The following is a 15,035-nucleotide window of genomic DNA, read 5'->3' on the forward strand; positions in this document are numbered from 1 at the left end:
GCTTGAGGCGGAGAGTCATAAGGCATTTGTTAATGCCCAGAGGGAGTTTTGAAAGCTGGCTGGCAACCTTGTTCTTGATGGCAAAGCCAACCTCATGAATGTGCCTCTCTTCGGGTGACTTTTCTTTCTAAAAAAAGGTGTAGACACCTTCTTCTTCTTTCAGCTGGCCTTCATCAGCCCAGTGGGTCTTGCTTAGGGCAGCAATATCTATGTCATATCTTGCAAGTTTTCTAGCTACTATGTTGGGTCTTCTTTCAGGACACTCACTGTTTGGGGAGTCCATGAGAGTGTGGAAATTCCATATGGTGAATTTCAGTACATTATTATGTTGGTTTTGGCTGCAGGTAGAGTGATCCTACCAGATGCAGTAATCCAGCGAGGAGGGGTTGAAACAGCCTATTTTTAGGGCACCTTTTCTAGCCCCTTTCCCATTCAGGCTGAGCAGAGGAGATCCTAAAAAGAACTGCTTAGTCACAGCTGCAGCTGCTGAATTGTTCTTCTACCTCAGCAAGTGCAAAATGACCATCACACAACTGCCGCCTACATGCAGATTTGTGACTAGGGACTCCCAGAGATCACTGTTCCTGTCTCCACCACCACTCATCCATCACCACAGGATTTGGTTTCTGGGAGATGCAGTGTTGCCAACTCTCATGACTTTTGGCATTGTTCTTAAAGTCTATGCTTCAGGAATGCGAAAAACATAGCTTTATATTTTATATATTTATAAATATAAAAGAAAGAGCTAAGTTTTTCACATTCCTGAAGTGTAGACTTTAAGAACAATGCCAAAAATCATGAGACTTGGCGGTACTGGAAATGTCAACATCCCTGGCAGAGCCCTGCGAGTGACATCTTTTAATGTGGGGAAGCTGGTGCGCAAGCAACAGCCCCATGAACTTGACACGAAGGAGCCCTGAACCCAGTGGCAAGAATTCCTAAGAGAACTGGAGACCTCCATCCCACTGTAGCCCTCATGCACCTTCACAGTCCAGAGAACCAGCAGGTCCTCAAGTGTACCTGTTTTGCCATTGGGGCCTTCAGGAGTTTGGACCATGCTTAGTCTGGGACCTTGCCTCAAGCCTGTTCACCATGGGAGACACTACTAGGAGTAGAAGACTCCAGACAACATAGCTTTGAGGGTCATTGGAACACACAAGCATCTTCACTACGACAAGGCTGTGGTCCAAGGAGATAAGCTAGTCTATGGAATACTTTGCACTCTGCCTATTGCAGTGGTACCACTTTGCAGGAAAATTAAAGGTGTATTCAGTCAGAGTGAGGGAGAGTGTACAAGAGGGTGGGTTAGTGGTTCTCAAGCTTGTTAGACTCAAGGTTGACAGTACCCCTTGGAAAATGCCAGCTCTTAGCTTTCACTCACTTTTTGACAATGGAAAAATAATAGAGTAATTCTTCTGTTGCAAAGACCTCAGGTCAGTATTTTTCCTGTCTGAAATTTCTGGTTTATCTTGCGTTTACATATCTAACAGTGCTAATATTGTACAGCATCCCACAGTACCTTTGAAAGGATTTCACGGCACCCCAGGGTGCCTATAACAGGGGGCCTGCTCAGGGCTGATCTCACTGTGGCCTGCCCACCTGTTTCTGTGCTAACCGCCCGCCTTCTCACCTGCCACACCTTGTTGGAATTAATTAGTTCATTGATATAATTAAGTGGGAGGCTTCCCATTTCCTGCCCTGATGCCAGGGGGTGCTATCTGCGGCTCCATTCCTCCCCTACACCACAGCCCAAGCCTTGCAGATGGCATCTAGATATTACCATCATCAGAACCGCTTCTCCTTCAGGTGTGGTCCCCCCGGGACCTTTGGCTCACTAACCCTGGCCCACCTCCAGGCCAGTTGGAGCCCCAGGCACACAGCTCTTGGGCATTCCTCGCGGTGGGCCTCTGGCCCTTTGACTCTTCTGGTCCTGGCCCCAGCATGGACCAGTCAGGGGAAGTCCAGACAGGTGTGAGTCTATGGCCCTTTCTCTCTCTCTCCGGGGGTCCACCCTCCAGGCCCTCCAAACAAGGGGCAACCCACCCGGTTGTGGGGGCTAGGGGTTAAGGCACCCCAACCCACCTTTCACCGGGGTGGTAACTGGCCTGGCATTTCCTGGGGGCTCGCATGCCATTGAGAGCCCCACCAGGCTACCCACTCCTGGCAGGGTGCAGTTTTAGGTCATGCCCAGGACCAGAAGCCTCCTGACCATCCCCTACAGCTCATCCCTTACCCTCAGATGATACCAGCAGCCCTCCGGCCAGGCGATGTTGTTGCCTGGCCTACAGCAGCAGAACTTCCCTGTTTATATGGGCAGCCCTAGGTTCAAAATGTCTGCCCTCATCAGGCACCTGGTAGCTGCCAGCTCCAGGCCCTTAAAGTGGCAGGCACAAACAGTGCCCTGCCACAGTGCCATAGCACCCTGGCTGAGAATTACTGGCCTAGGTATACAATCAACATACTGCCCTTCAATTTAGGAACAACTGGGTTCAGGTTTGAAATGTGTGGTATGATTCTGACTGTTGACAATTGTTGGGTCTTTCTTAATTCTTTTATTCTCATGAAGGTGCTCAATATTCCTTCTTTAAAGGCCAAATACCGTAACAGATTAATTTGGTAGCACTTGCTATTCAGTATACCATTCTATTGCAGCCTCCATCAAAATCCCCTCATAAGTGTCATTTTTTTCAGTCCCCAGCTGACAACTTCTTCATATCAGTTAGCTTGTAGGTTCCATGCTTGCTTAATTTTTTAAATTGAGACATACACAAATAGTTTTCTGCTGTCCCTTTTCAGCATTGCCTGTGAGTTTTTGCTGATCTTTTCTGCATGTATTTTAAAGGTCAGGAAAACAAATCAATGAAGAGAAGGACCTCCTGCCCCTTTAAACTCAACATGTAGGATAGAGGGAAGTGAAATAACCAATAAAATGAAAGGGAATGTTAAAATCCAGTAGAAAAGGCACACTGGGGAGTGGAAGGGGGATCATGGATCAAAATAAAAAACTGTTTCTGAAGCTCAGGAATTACTCTCTGCACTTACAGAATATGATGGACAGACTTTTTTCAGGAAACTAATATTTGGGCACATCCCACTGAAGCAGATGTAATAAAGAGGGGAGGGCATTTTCAAGGAATTTGGGGAGATTTGATTTGACTGAAGCAGGTCTGTACCAGAGTGTGACAAAGGAACCTACTTGTGGCCAGTCACCATACCAGCCTGCCCCTCTGTCTAGGGCAGCTGCCCTGTCTCACCTGCCATGACTTGTTGTACAATACAGGAGCTGCCCATTTAAGGCCCCAATGCATATGACATTACACGCGGCTCCGAACTATCCTGTACCATGCCCTGTGCCTCACAGATGGCATCCATATTGCACAGTGCCTCATACCGTGACCCATGGTCCAGGGGTCTCTCATGGGACTCTCACTCCCTGCCTGACGCTTTCCATTACTGTGCTCCAAGCTACCCACTATAACTCCCCTGGCCCCTTACTGGCCACCCTTAGCCTTTGGCCCTGCTTGCCTCAGGTATCCTTAGATGTGCACTGCACACACTCTCCCTGAAGCCCAACTCTGCTTCTGGCCACCTTCTCCTCCGCCCCAATCCTGAGCAGCAGCCCCAGCTGGGTGGCATTCTTCTGGCTGCCAGAGGCAGACTGCTGCCTCAGCCCTGAGGGCCTGGATCTAAAATGGAGGCTGCTCAGCCCCCTCCTCCAATCCCAGGGCCCTCCTGCAGTCATGTGACTGCCTCATTACCCTGGCACATACCTGCCAGCTGCCCTGATGCTTGCTCTGGCCCTTAAAGTGGCAGGTACCAAAGGTGCTCTGCCACACAGGGTAACCCTTCTTATACAAGTCCAGTAATATAGAACTGTTACCACTGCAACATCAATTCCATTGACCATGCTGGTCCTTGCAAAGGAGACGATGGGTGAAGTTACACGTTACACTTAGACCATACAAAACCCTTGGTTTCTAAGCTGTGTTAAAGCTAGAATATACTGTACGCTGTGGCATGTTAAGTGTTAATACAGTTTCTTGCCTTGTACGACTTGCCACTAGAGGGCTGGCAAGCTGGGTACGGCTAGGAGCTGAACACCTGGGCTCTATCCCTGTTCTGGGGGCATGGTAGGCTGGGAGTGATGCTTCCTGGGATGCTGGAGGACTGCAAATTGCCCATTTTATCTTTGTGGAGCATTCCAAAGTTACCTTAACACAAGCTAGGTAGCATGGCCTCAAGTGTCATACCTTTGAAATACTCAAAGGGCACTTAGCACAAGTTAATGTAGACACTTGCATTTTAAGTGACCTTAGTGTGATCTAAGTTTAACAGATAACTTCACCAGATGATTCACTAGGAGAAGGACTGAGACTTTACAGTTTATTTGATGAATTAGTGTTAATTTATTCTGATCAGTGTTTGTGTTGGTAGTTATTTGACTCTGGGCGTGTCTACATGTGCCATATGAACGACGTGTAAACACGCCCTCTGTTATCTAGAGTTTGGAATCTCTCTTCCTCATTGCCACTTTCTTTAACCATCTGGTCCCTTCCCCTCAGCTAGTGGGATTATTTTAGGCCAAAATGCAGGGTATGAAGGTAACAGCAAGAGATTCCTTATTTGCACAACCCATGGAAATCAGACACTTGCTAAGGTGGCAGTGTGTAACAAGGTCACTCAATGAATCTTTCATCTAATCACTATCTTGAATGGTAGAACTATTTTTCTAATTTAAACCTTAAATTATCTCAGCAGATGCACATCTTCTCGTGTGCTTAGCAACTATTGCATCAGTTAATCTAATTGGTGCAAGTCTTGAAATTCACCAGACTTCCCAGTAGGTCTTCAGCTTCTTCCTTGCTTTGAAATTCCTTCTTTTTACACCCCCATCCATCCTTAACCTCTCTTCTCCTATTTAACATCAAAATAAGCCTCTGTCTTTAACTACAGATTTTCATTAACTGAATTGTTTGCTCGTTACCAATTCATCATGTACTGTCACATTAATCTTTTCTTATTAGATATGGACCTGAAGGGGTATCACTGTGATATGTCAGTGCTGCTAAGCTCTGTTTCAGGATATGGCCCTCCCCCTAGCAATGAGATTGCCAAGCAGAAAACTACATAAAAGAAAATTAATCCCCATTTTAAAACCCTGGAACAACAACCGTCCAAATCATGTGAATAGCAAGTCCCTCTTTCTACAGATACCATACTACAGATCCCAGACTCACAGTGAGCTGTCCATTGAAATCTTGGTCTGCTCTTTAAATTTTACCGAATCAGCTGTAGAGATCAAAACCCCTTTGCTTAAATTCTATAAATATAGCCAGCTTGTAGTAGAAAACAAAAGTGCCTGTATTCCTCCACAGAAAATTCAGTATTAGCCCTGCTGTGTAAATGACATTATCTAGCCACTCATCTGCTGGTAGAGTATGTCAGCCACAAAAGCAAAAAGGGACTAAACAAAAAACTGAATGCTATTTCTCCCCAAGGTAGTCCTTTGTGATGCTAAAATTGGTTCATTAAAAGCCTTTTAGGAATAAAGTTGCTATGTTATTTGCCGCAAGAGCTTTCTTCACAAAGCAGTCATTAGGAAAACTATGTTTTTTTACAGTTGCTAAAAGCAAAAGTCCAGTGGAAGAATATTTAAACCTTCCCTTTCACAGGTCTGAGTATAAGAATATTTAAACCTTCACTTTCAGTATTCTCTGTGCTGGTCTCTGAAACATTACAGTGCTTTGTCTGGTATTGCGCATCTGCTGATTGATAGGGCAGCACCTGACTTACCAGCATGGCTGTCAGAGCCTGTCTTGGACTGGTGTGTATTCTCCATTTTGAAAGGCCTGCCTGAAATATCTGTTAGGGTAAGCTGCTGACCTCTACAGTAGAGCCTGTGTGCATCTTGTTGTACTGTTTTCCATAAAAGGCATAACTTGTGGGGTTGCAGCATCAACCAGGGGCTCTAAGCAGAAAGTTTTTCTTCTTTTTTGTTTTCAGGTCAGCCAGTGACAATTTTAAAATTAAAATATCCTGGATTGCCATAAATGCGAGCCTAACATTTCTGCTGCTGTAACTGAGAGAAGAATTTGGCCTGTTACATTAAACAGGGAGGGATAAATTGTCCTTCAGCCTCATGTCCCTTTATCCTGACAGACAGTAAAAAAAGGGATGTCAAGTAAATGAGAATCTGGCCATATTGAATAGAGAGAAATTAAAGATTTTAGGATAAGTTCAAAGTTTCTTAGTTCTAAATGTAAATGGAAGCCAGGACCTTTGGCAAGATCAAGGGCAACTTTGTTGGGATCAGTAAAGTGACTCCTGCGTACACAAGGTCTGAATTCAGCCTTCTGAAGCTAAAGGTATGTCTGCATTACCTACTGAGAGCCTGAGCACGCTGCTAAGAAATTACCCCTGATCACGTGCCCTGGCACCATCCTCAGGCTTATTTCTTGGTGGTTTGTCTAAGGTCTCAGAAGGCAACATAAACATACCCTAAGTCAGTGTTGGCAATGTTTTCCAGCAGAGAGCTGGACTGACCCAGTTCAGGTCTGAGGCAGGTGAGCACTAGGATCTGGCCGCCTCTGCTGGAGCCCCAAGGACCCAACTGCAGCACAGTGCAGGGGGACCCCCACTGTCACCAACCTTGCAGGCCGGATCTGGCCCTCAGGCTGTAAGGTTGCTGATCCTTTCCCTAAACAGCTAACATAAACTCTTCTTGCTCATGCAATTGTCAGTATATAAAGACACCGGGAGAGGGAGATGTGTCACCAAAACATGCTTTTTAAAAGCAAAATGGAAATCTCTGTAAAAACTGTGCTTTAGCTCAGTGGTGCTCAACCTTTTTGTCCAGCAGGTTGAATTGGTAGTGCCTGGTCCCTCCATGGGCCGGATCTGGCTGGTGGACCCAATGCAGTGCTAGGGCAGGCTCGTCAGGGACCCATCCGGCTGCGTGGAGAGGGCAGCCCAGCCCTGATCCAGCCATGTGGGGGAAGGGGGCTTATTCCGACCTTGCACAAGGGGGCATGACCCAGCCCTGATCCTGCTCTGCAGGGGAGGGGGCATGGCCCAGCCATGCACAGGTAGGAGGGAGAAGGGGGCATGGCCCGCCCTGAATCAGCTGTCGAGGGGGAGGGGGTGTGGCCTGGCCCCAACCTGGCCAGGGGGAAGGAGGGAAGAGGGTGCGGCTCAAATTGTTTCTTATGCTGATTAGCTAAATCTCTCCTTTAATGCCCATACTTGGCCAGGGTCCTCAGAGTAGCTTGAAAAGTCCTCTTCAGAAGATCAATCAATGTTTGTCTTGTTATGGGAAGTTCTCTTTTGCTTATTTTTCTGATCAGTACTTTGCAGAAAATCATGTTAGACAAGTGCTGTGTTATGCTAATGTGATGTGATGGTCACATTCCTATGGATTGGCTTGGAGCACTTTGGAGACCTTCTGAGATGTAGTTTGCCAAACATCTTGCAGCGATGCTTCCCACAAAACTCTGCGTATTCTCTCTCATTACAGATATTGTCATGTTGGTCTGCTTGGTGCATAAAAGTATATTATTCAATTAGATTAGAGTAATAGAAATAGCATTCACAGCAATTTTACAGGTTGGCTGGAGTGAGTTTGAATGTCTAATGAAAAACTAGATCATTAAAATTTTAAAGTTACACATGGATGGGGAAAGTTCTCTCATCGAGAGACAAGCCCAGCTGTTTGCTAATAAGTGGGATGGCAGAAAATAACAAATGCTGTCTCCGAAGGAATTGCTGACAGTTTGCTACTCACCACAGTTATGTATTCACTCAGCTGATCAGATTACTCAACAAGCTACATATTCCTAACTTTCTGTTTGGAACAGAGGGTGCCCTGCACATGGAACCAATTGTGTGTCAGGCAGGAATGGCTCACACCAGCAAGGTATGCTCAACCTGGGAATAAAGATCCCTTCATCTCCTTCCCTAGCCCCCTTGACTCCAACTCTGAGGGACGTCACTGGGGTGTTTGGATGTCCTCACCATTCCCTAGGCTCTGCTTTCAACCTCCTTTCTTTTTCTCCATTGCTTCTCTGTGTTAATGGATCACACTGGTTCTTACTTTACAGTAGCTATGCAGTTTGTCTTTTCTTCATCCTCAGCACAAGAGTTCTGAAGCACATCTAGTTCACTTGCTACCTTAGTTATTGTCATTTCCTCACAAAGGGAGAATTATGTTAGAATCAGCCCACAAGGAAAGCCATTGTAAAATGAGGCATACAAAATACATTTGGAGAATTGAATTGAATCTGGAGCTTTACTATTGCCAGTGTTTGGATTGAAGTGTTGGTTTGGGTCCATCCCGAAAAGAAAAGAAAAATACAGTGTAAGCAGCTGCTGTTTCTGAATATTGGTTCAGGAAAATGCGGTGTGTCTACATCAGGTGAAATCTTCAAAGATCAAAAATCCCCAGAGACATTACTGAAAAACTTATTCCAACTTCATCTCCTTTAGTGAATGATTTTGACTTTTAAAAGTGAATATATAGAGAAGTTCTACTTGAAGCTACTCATTTTGTCCTGTCATAAATAGTTAGATGGGCTTATTCTGAAGTTCTCTTGGTGGTAGTTTCTAAGCTGCAGTTTAGAACAAATGTATAAATGAATCCTAGATGCTTATGGACACTCCCAGGCCAATCTAATTCCACCCATGAGCCACCTTAGTGTCTAAGTGCAATTCTCTTCTATCCTGTTGGTGTTCCTGAAAAACTGTTCCTGCCAAATGATCCTCCTTCTCCTCAATGCTGTTTTTTTTGTAACTAAGTCTGCAAGCTAAATGGAGGTTTGTTAACTGTTTCTTTGAGACTTGATCAGGGTGAACTAGGATCACACTTAGGCATCTAAGAGGCATGTAGGCATTTAAGTGTTTAAGAGGTGGAATAGGTTATGACCCTACATGCTCATGCATTTTCTGACGTGATATATAGGTGACCCAGGACAGAAACCATATTTCTGAATAGTGTTAAACCCTACATGGGGGCTGAGAGGGTGGTTCCAAACCACCCACGATCTGGGCTTTGGTTCTGCAAAACAAAAATCAAATCTACTGAGTTTTGCAAAAGTTTCTCCCAATGTTGCCTATCCCATGCAAAATTTTCCTGTGAGTTAGAGCAATGGAACTGACATGGCATTCTGCAAGAGCAATGTGTGGAGAATTTGGTTTCCTTACAATATGAATAATGCAAGGCCTCCCTTTGCATTTTCATTCTGTTCTCAAAATAAAAATTAAAAGCAGTGTAGGAACGGACTGAATGTTTTTCATCAGGCTTTCCTAACACATGAGAAACCACCATTCTTTTCTCAGGCCTGATCTTTTCTTTCCTAGGCTACCAAGTCCTATTTGGAAGTGCTTCAGAAGAAGGGCATGGATAGATAGATAGATAGTCTGGAGATAAAACTGGTCACTTGAGTGCCCTGGGTGGCAGCTATGCATTAGTGGATGAACCATTGCTGGCAGTGGTGCTGCTGGTATTTTATGTACCCTGCTCCCAGGGTTGACACTTGGGACCTGCCCTGGTCACCCCTTCCTTCATTATGGTACTGATATAGCCTGTGCTTACACAGGGTCTGAATGTAGCCCTCTGAATATAAAAAGCGGCTGCTGAGAGGGTCTGAGCATATTACTAAGAAATAAATGCTGTCCACTTGCACTCACTGCATGAGCATACACCTCTGCCTACACATTCTTCACTCCCCTGAGAGAGAGGATTTCCTAAAACTGCTCTGAAACAACAACTTTGGCTAATCTAAGAATAGGTAGATAGGCCTCAAGGACAGTGGCTGGGAGCCATTTTGCTTTACCAGCCTGACATAAGCCCTAGAGGCTTTATTTTCTGACAGAGTATGGGATGCTTTGACTCAAGGCTCTGCTATGAGAGCCTCATGAATTTTGTTAAGCCATCGCTCCTCCACCAGCCTGTTGCCTCTGGCAAGGGCAGAAAGCCAGCCTGTTTCTTAGAACATTAAAAGAACTCAGAGCTGTGCCATCTGGGTTGGTTTGGAGGCATTCTTGAAGGAGTTGTTTGATTTTTTTTTTAGTTTGGTTTTGGCATCCTTCTACAATCCCGTCCATGTGGCAGAGTTGACATGATCACTCCCAGAAGAGCCATGGAAGAGGTCCATGTAACTCCTGAAACAAAAGCAGATGGAGAGAAATAGAAGCTGCCAGATCCAGAAGAAGCCCAGCAATGCCTAGAGGAAGTACAGCTGGTAGAGCAAGAGAGGAACCGTCCATGTTGAGAAGCACAGCTGGTGGCCCAACAGCACTGACAGAGGATACACGCAGCCACACAGCAAGAGCAGCTGGAGGCACCATGTGCTGAGCAGAAACAGAACTGCCCGTATGGGCAGACTGCAGGGGAAAACACCAGGATGGGACTGGGGAAGTAGTGGGGAGGCCAGCCATTATGTGCACATAGATCTTACCCTCACCAAGCTGAGGGCAGTGACATCCCAGAATCCTATCAATAGCAAACTGCTAAGGTCAGCTCCAGTGGTTTCATTTATCCTATGCAGGTTCCTTTGTTCTCTGTAGGTGGAGAAGCTCATCTCAGTCAAGTGTGTGAGAATCCATCACTGACTTTGATCGTTGCTCTTTCAATGAATATAGAATCAGAATCTGACCTGGAATCTTGCATATTTAAGTAACCTCCCTACTTTTTGCTCACCCCAAACATAAATGAGCTGCACATACCTCATCCCCACAACTCCTGGCTGTTGCTATTTGGGGAAATAAAGGTAAAAAGTATAACTCCTCATCAAAGCACCAAAGTCTAGGTTCTGTTCTTGCACCACCTGCAATGGATTAATTTTGCTGGTGTGGGCATTGAGTTAGCCATAATTTGGCGAAAGGAAGGGAGAATGAAACTGGGAGTAAAGCAGGCCTAACAATATTCTGATTGGCCTGTGCTACTTGATGGGACTCACTGTGCTGAGATTCAAAATTTACAGCAAAGTCTATTCTAAACCTGTAGCTGAATGTAAGCAGATGCGTTGTTCTGCCCTTATCTGTGCTAGGTAAAAGAGAAACAATCACAATGAACATTCTCCCAGGTTTACTGTTGTGCGTACTATTACCAACCCCCTGGAAACTGATATAATTAATTGATAAATACAAAGCAAGGTTCACATGTAATGGGAACAGAACCAAGAATAACATATAAATCATTCCAGCCCTCGAATGTACTAAGGTTCCTCGGCTGGTATGTCTGGAACTCTTGAGTTGTGGCATTTCTGCTATCATGTAATGTTCATCACACTGACTTGGTGCGACAGGTCTCTTATCAGACAAAAGTTATTTATGTCGTCTGCATAAACACACTTATCAAATGTCTCAGACTATAGACTCTGGCTCCATGGTGCCAGGTTCTCTCTCCATTAGAGTGAAACAGTATTAACCTCACAAAAGACCTTGCACAACCCTTATGAATCAATCAAAACTGGTTTTGTGTTGAGTAGCTGCTATTTATTTTGTTGGGCTGTTGTTTTCTTTTTTTTTAATCATGCTGCTCTTCCAATGTGGCTTACTGAAGTTGCCTAGAAACTGTCTAGCATCAGCTCACTCACCCAGGACACACAACTCCCCACATGCAAGCAGAGTGATAAGCCCAATTCCTAATTTTTTTTAAAGAAATGTAATTAACCCGTTCCCAGACCTCTCCCTTTATACGTGTGATGTCTGAGAACCCAGCTAAAGGGAAAATAAGAAACCCACTGAATCGACATGAATATGATGTGAAAAGTCAACATGAATATGATGTGTGAGCATGTTGATGAACACAAATAAAAGGTATTTCTCAAGATGGTGGGTGAATCAGTAAGGCAAAATGTTTCATCCTCCTTCTCTGTGAAGCTCTTTCTGTTCCTTCTAAACGCACATTCCCTTTCTCAAAGAAATAAAATGGAAATAGTTGTTCTTGCTGGCTGTGATAAACACTGAACGTGCACTTGGATGCAAAAGGGGAGATTCATTGGTACACTTTGGCCACTCTGGTGACATGAGGCAAACATAATCATGGCTAGTTTGGGCTTTCAGCTATCTCCCGCCCACCTTGTGAAAATATTAGCTGATCCTTCTTTCCCCCTTCCCCAGATCCAAAATCTTATGTCATCTCTTGAGGGGATGAGGAATCTGTCTCCCGCAGCAGCTGTGACTGGCTGTTCTTCCATAGGAAGCAGAAGAGTGGGGAAGGGAGCTACTTTAGAGTAGATGTTGTTGTTGCTCCTGTGTGAGTTTAACAACTGCATGAAGTTGGTATGTCATATATCATTACATGACTGGTTGTAGCAGGGGCTAAAACTGCATTATTTTTTATAAATCCACAAAAGCCGTGGATGCTGAAACATGTAAGTACTTCAGTTCATGGAAACAAAGTTAAGCAAGTGTGTAAGCAGCGCTGAAAGAAATAATGATATTTCTGTTTGGTGGCTTAAGCAAAAAAAATAGAAAAAATGGTTTGGGTTGAACCAAAACATATTTCTTTTTTTCCAGGCTTTTTGGTGAAAGTAAAAAACTGAAAGATTTTGCTTTGGGTCAACTTGAAATGCTTCATTTCTTTCTTTGGATGTTTAACTCTTTTAAAACTTTTTGTTTGTTAGATTCGGGACAATCTTCATATGTAAACAATTTCAAAGTTTAAATTTGAAAACGCAGAAGCATTTTGGCACTCCTGAATGAAGAAATGTTGAAGCAAAATGCAGCATTTTCATACTATTTTCCATCACCTTTTTCATTGTGAGTTAGGTGCCTAAATCCTGTAGTAGATCTGGATCTTAGGTACCTTGTGGCCAAGTTTTTCATCTTCCAGTTGGGAATAACAGCACTTCCCTACCTTACAGGGCTACTGAAAAGATAAATCCATAAAGCTTTAAATTAAGAATCTGAGGTACCTGTAGGCTTTTGTAAATGGGAGACCATGTAAGTCCCTGGGAAAAAATCCACTGAACTCATAAGAGCGTGCCATTCTGTGGATCACTGGGAGTCTTTATCTGCTGTTTCTCACAACAGACAGAGAACATTTTTAGCTGAAGAACAGTTCCCCACAAAAAAAGAGAAAGCATTAGTGGCATTCAATTTTATGTCTTTATAACAAAGGACCATGGAGAGTTGCTGTGATGGTGTGAACGTTCTCCATGCCGATTAGGCAAAGGAAGGGTTTGCTCCTTGCAGAGGGCACCCAGGGAGAGGCTTCCCCCTTCACAAAACACTTCATGATGTGGGCCATGTTGTGTCTTATTGAGTTTTCCATGCCCTTTAAGGCCAAAGCCCGCATGTTCGGCACTGCAGGGCTCAGTTGCTTTGTGGCAGTGCTTAAAAAGGAAGGAAATGGGGATTGGGAGGTAAAAAAGAGTAGGTTTCTGTTTTGTTCAATCAATTCAGTTAACTCATGGGTTTGTGTTGTGTCTTATTGTGTTTTCCGTGTACTGTTCCTTTAAGGCCAAAGCCCGCATGTTCAGCACTGCAGGGCTCAGTTGCTTTGTGGCAGTTTTGCAGCACCGGGGACGCCAGGCTCTCTGCCATGAGCAGCCAGAGGCTTTCTTGCCTCCACAGGACTGGACGGGGTCAAGTTAGAGGTGTAGCAGGTATAAGATCTGTATACATGTACTGATGCGACTGTTAAGATCCACCTGGATGGGATTCCAGAGAGTTGTAATAATGAATGATTCAACACAACAGTGTCCAGAGGGTAGTTGCTGAGCTCACAACATATCATCTGGTGGCAAGGATGGGATCCTTTGCTTGAAAAGACACCTCTAGATTGTGGGACGCCATTCTGAGACCAGGCTGCGCTTGTGATCAGAGGGAAGTTGGTTTTTTTCTTCTTCTTTTCTCTCTATATGGCCGATGTTAGTTAAGATGGCTACACTGGGGCATATAGAGGAATTTGATGTGAGCCAGCTGGCTTCTTGGGACTCTTATGCTGAGAAACGATCCTACTACCTGGAAGCCAACAAAGTGGAAAACCCAGCACAAAAGCACGCGGTCCTCCTGACAGTCTGGGGTGCCAAAACATTTGCCATTGTCCATTCCCTCACAGCACCTGCCTTACCAAACATTAAGTCTTATGCCAATCTAATTGCCCTGCTAAAGGCAGATTTTTCCCCGAGGCCGTCTGTTACCCTGCAGAGATTTCATTTTTTCAAACGAGACCAAAAGTCCAACAAAGGCATAGCAGATTACCTGGCTGAGCTTTGTCACCTTGCAGAATTTCGTAAATTCGGTGATCTACTGGATGGCCCGCTTTGCGACCGTCTTATCTGTTGGGTTCAAGAAGAAGCAATCCAATGTCATCTGCTCTCTGAACCAAATTTTACCTTGGCTACTGCACAAGAAAAAGCCTTGGTAGCTGAAGCAGCATCCCATAACGTGAGAGAAATTCACCGGGCATTCTCCAGCAATGTCCGCTTACTCCAAAAAGATCAAGAATTGGATCATCACCCACAAATTCAGTGGATTATACCCTCACCAACAGCACCATGTAAACCAACTAATCAACAGACATGTTTGAGTTGTGGTGGCCAACATTGACGAAGGGAGTGCAGGTTTATGAACGCAGAGTGTCATGCCTGCAAGAAGAAGGGCCACATAGAGAGGGTTTGCCACTCAAAGGCCAGTTCCTGGAGACCAAAAGACTGTGGCAAATGTATTTGCTCCCAAACCACTCACAGATTAGAGTCCTTCCCAGAACGTGAGGTACAAAAACTATATTTGATTCAAAATGTTGGTGTTGTTGAAACTCAAGGTTCTGAGATGATTGCAACTGTAGTAATAAATGGAAAGCAGTGCAAAATGGAAGTGCACTTGGGTTCAGGAGTATCCCTCATAAGTGAAAACACATTCTTCCAGTTGTTTCAGCACCCTGTCCCCAAGTTATTGAAACCTGAGTGTTGCTTGCATGACTATAATGGGCAGATTGTGGAAACTTTGGGTAGCTGCAGTGTAGATGTCCAGTATGGACCTGTTCACAGGCGACTGGTGCCTTAGTTGGGGGGGGGGGCATGTGCCCCTAG

General features: G+C 44.7%; 1 pseudogene; it reads left to right on the forward strand.

Moving 5' to 3' along the window:
• Positions 1-14,571: 14,571 nt before the first annotated feature.
• Positions 14,572-15,035, forward strand: part of LOC106722013 — a 2,413-nt pseudogene continuing 1,949 nt past the window's right edge.

Source organism: Alligator sinensis, unplaced genomic scaffold (genome assembly GCF_000455745.1).
Source record: "Alligator sinensis unplaced genomic scaffold, ASM45574v1 scaffold54_1, whole genome shotgun sequence".
Lineage (NCBI taxonomy): Eukaryota > Metazoa > Chordata > Crocodylia > Alligatoridae > Alligator > Alligator sinensis.